We start from the raw sequence: 4,048 nt of genomic DNA on the forward strand, positions 1-4,048 counted from the left end.
TTAGGGTAATTAATGCTGTGTTTTCTTGCTCAGTGTCTTTTATATGATTGAGAAATAATGACTCCTCCATATGGTGTCTTATGTTGGATCCTCTGGATTTTGTTGGTTGATAGCATAGAGCAAGGAAGGATTTCATGAAATGTTTCGTGGTGATGCATATTACCATTAGAACCCACGCATATAGTCTGAACATCTAAGTGCAAAGTAGGTAGGAAATGTCATCTTTCTGAGCAACTAGTAGGAGACAAAATATTTGTTAGCATCAAGCCAGTCTCTGCTGTAGTCCTCTTCAGTTTGTGTATTATTAGATTTTATATTTACTAACAAAAGTCTTGGTATGGCATTGTAAGATAAACAGTGGACTTCTAACCAGAAGATGGGTGGTTCAAACCCATCAGCTGCTCATTGGAAACTCTGTACAGGGTCTCTATGAGTTGGAATCGACTCGACAGCACTTAACAATATATTTACCAACCAAAACCTTCTCTTACTGCTTGCTGCTTTTTGTAGCTTTTCATTACTCAGAGTTTACTTCCAAGTTTCTTGAAAGAATTTCATTTGTAAGTAGGGCAGTTATTTTGTGCTTGCTATGCATATATGCCACCACTCGTATGTCAGTTTGTTGTACTATGGTGGCTTGTGAGTTGCTATGATTCTGAAAGCTATGCCACCGGTATTTTAAATACCAGCAGGGTTACCCATGGTAGACAGGTTTCAGATGAGCTTCCAGATGACAGACTAGGAAGAAGGAGTGACCAAATACTTCTGAATATTTAGTCACTGAAAACCTTCTGAATAAATAGCAGAGAAACACTGTCAGATATAGTGCCAGAAAATTGGCCCCTCAGGTTGGAAGGCACTCAAAATGTGACTGGGAAAGAGCTGCCTCCTCAGAGTAGAGTTGACCATGACGATGTGAATGGAGTAAAGCCCGTGGGAGAAAAGCCTGTGAATCCTCATTTGCTCATGGGACACAACTCAAGATGAAGAGAAACAGCTGTAAACATCCATTGAAAATTGGAACATGGAATGTACGAAATATGAATCTGGGAAAATTGGAAGTTGTCAAAAATGAAATGGAACACATAAACATTGATATCTTAGGCATTAGTGAGCTGAAATGGACTGGTATTGGCCATTTTGAATCTGATAACCACATGGTTTACTGTGCCAGGAATGACAAATCGAAGAGGAATGATGTTGCATTCATTGTCAAAAAGAACATAGCCAGATCAGTCATGAGTTACAACGCTGTCTGTGATAGGATAATATCCACGTGCCTACAGGGAAGCCCAGTTAATACCACTATTATCCAAATTTATGCACCAACCACTAAAGCCAGTGAGGATGAAGTAGAAGAATTGTACCAACTTCTTCAATCTGAAATTGATCAAACATGCAATCAAGATGTATTGATCATTACTGGTGATTGGAATGCAAAGGTTGGGAGCAAAGAGGAAGGATCAGTGGTTGGAAAACATGGCCTTGGTGACAGAAATGATGCTGGAGATCGCATGACAGAATTCACCAAAATGAATGATTGTTCATTTCAAATACCTTCTTTAGACAGCCAGATGGAATACATAGAAATCAAATTGACTGCATCTGTGGAAAGAGACGATGGAAAAGCTCCATATCATCAGTGAAGACAAGGCCAGGGGCAGACTGTGGAACAGACCATTAATTACTCATATGCAAATTCAAACTCAAGCTGAAGAAAATGAAAACAAGTCAACGAGAGCCAAAATATAACCATGAATATATCCCACCTGAATTTAGAGATCATCTGAAGAACTGATTTGCTATATTAAACACTAAAGACTGAAAAACCAGAAGAGTTGTGGGATGACATCAAGAACATCATACATGAAGAAAGCAAAAAAGTCATTAAGAAGATAAGAAAGAAGAAAAAGATCAAAATGGACGTCAGAAGAGACAGTGAATCTTGCTCCCCAGCGAAGACATGCTAAAGCAAATTGAAGAAATGAGATCCAAGAGCTGAACAGAAAATTTCAAAGGTCAGCTTGAGAAGATAAAGCCAAATATTACAACAAAATATGCAAAGATCTGGAGTCAGAAAACCAAAAAGGAAGAACATGCTCAGCATTTCTCAAGCTGGGGAAACTGAAGAAAATATTCAAGCCTTGACTTTCGTTATTGAAAGATTGTCTGGGCAAATTATTGAATGATGCAGGAAGCATCAAGAGAAGATGGAATACACAGAGTCACTTTACCAAAAGGAAATAGTTAATGTTGAACCATTTCAAGAGGTAGCATATGATCAAGAACCAATGATACTGAAAGAGGAAGTTCAAGGTGCATTGAAGGAATTGGTTTAAGCTTCTTGTTTTTATTTCGTTTTGCCTGTTTATTTTTGAATGATTAAAAATGAATCTCCTGGATCCAGCTCCATACAACGCTCCGCCGCCTCTACTGCCACGATATGGTCTAGGCGCCAGCATCCCCCTGCCAACCACTCTGCTGCAATGGAGGACATGAACAAGTACAGCAACACAGGAATTCACAGAGGGATCCAAGATAAACGCAAGCAAGAATCAGCAGGATGACGGTAAAATGTTTATTGGAGGCTTGAGCTAGGATACAAGCAAGGATCTTACTGAGTATTTGTCTCAATTTGGAGAGGTTGTAGACTGCACAGTTAAAACACATCCAGTCACTGGATGGTGAAGAGGATTTGGGTTTGTGCTTTTCACAGATGCTGCTAGTGTTGATAAGGTTTTGGAACTGAAAGAACAGAAACTGGATGGCAAATTAATAGACCCCAAAAGAGCCAAAGCTTTAAAAGGGAAGGAACCCAAAAAAAAGTTTTTTGTGGGTGGATTGAGTCCAGATAACTTATGAAGAACAAATTAAGGAATATTGTGGTGCATTTGGAGAGACTGAAAATATTGAACTTCCCATGGATATAAAAACAAATGAAAGATGAGGATTTTGTTTTATCAGATAAACAGATGAAGAGCCATTAAAGAAATTATTAGAAAGCAGATATCATCAAATTGGTTCTGGGAAGTGTGAAATCAAAGTTGCACAGCCCAAAGAGGTATATAGACAGCAACAACAACAGCAGAAAGGAGGAAGAGGTGCTGCAGCTGGTGGGAAAGGTGGTACTAGGGGTCGTGGATGAGGTCAGGGTCAAAACTGGAACCAAGGACTTAGTAACTATTAAGATCAAGGATATGGAAATTACAGTAGTGCCTATGGTGATGATCAAAACTATAGTGGCTATGGCGGATATGATTATACTGGGTGTAAACTATGAAAACTATGGATATGGACAGGAGTATGCAGGTTACAGTGGCCAACAAAGTATGTATGGCAAGGCATCTCGAGGGGTGGTAATCACCAAAACAATTGCCAGTCATACTAAAGAGAACATTGGAGAAAACAGGAGGAGATGCTAAAGTAACCCATCTTGGCAGGACGACATTGAAGATTGGTCTTCTGTTGATCTAAGGTGACTTTTTGTAAAAGACTTTGTTAGTGTACAGGACACATTGTGTCCAACTGTATATAGCTGCTACTTAGTTTTCTTTGTTTTTACTTTGTCCTTTGTCCTTTGCTATCTGTGTTTTGACTCGATTTGGATTTGTGTTCATACAAATTTTATTTGTATGATTTCATGTTAAGCCTCAAATAAATGCTTCCTTATGTGGGGGGAAAAAAAAAGAGTCTCCTGTAGAAATTTCCCAGTGATAGTACAAGAAATACAATCGAATTTTGAAAACAGCCAACACCAGGGCCACTAAGTCATTATCCGCCCATGTTCAGTCTTATCAGCCCACAAATAGAATGGAGAACAAACCTTATACTGTCATTTAAAGGTCAGCACATGTAGACTTTCAGACCAATGAAGACGAACATTCTAGTGAGGAGGCAATGTTCTTTTTGCCACATGCCCACTTAAGATTAAATTTGGAGAGTCAGCAAAAGCCATTCAATTGATTTCAGCTGCTTTTTGAGAGTCATCACTATTTCTGCCTCCGCCTCCCTTCTTTTTTCTTTTCTTGTGAAGCATTTTGTGTACCCT

General features: G+C 39.0%; 1 pseudogene; it reads left to right on the forward strand.

Annotated features, from left to right (window-relative positions):
• The first annotated feature begins 2,408 nt into the window (after window positions 1–2,408).
• LOC102811021 lies at window positions 2,409–3,388 on the forward strand (annotated as a pseudogene).
• Window positions 3,389–4,048: the final 660 nt, after the last annotated feature.

Source organism: Chrysochloris asiatica, unplaced genomic scaffold (assembly GCF_000296735.1).
Source record: "Chrysochloris asiatica unplaced genomic scaffold, ChrAsi1.0 scaffold00124, whole genome shotgun sequence".
In the NCBI taxonomy this organism is placed as follows: domain Eukaryota; kingdom Metazoa; phylum Chordata; class Mammalia; order Afrosoricida; family Chrysochloridae; genus Chrysochloris; species Chrysochloris asiatica.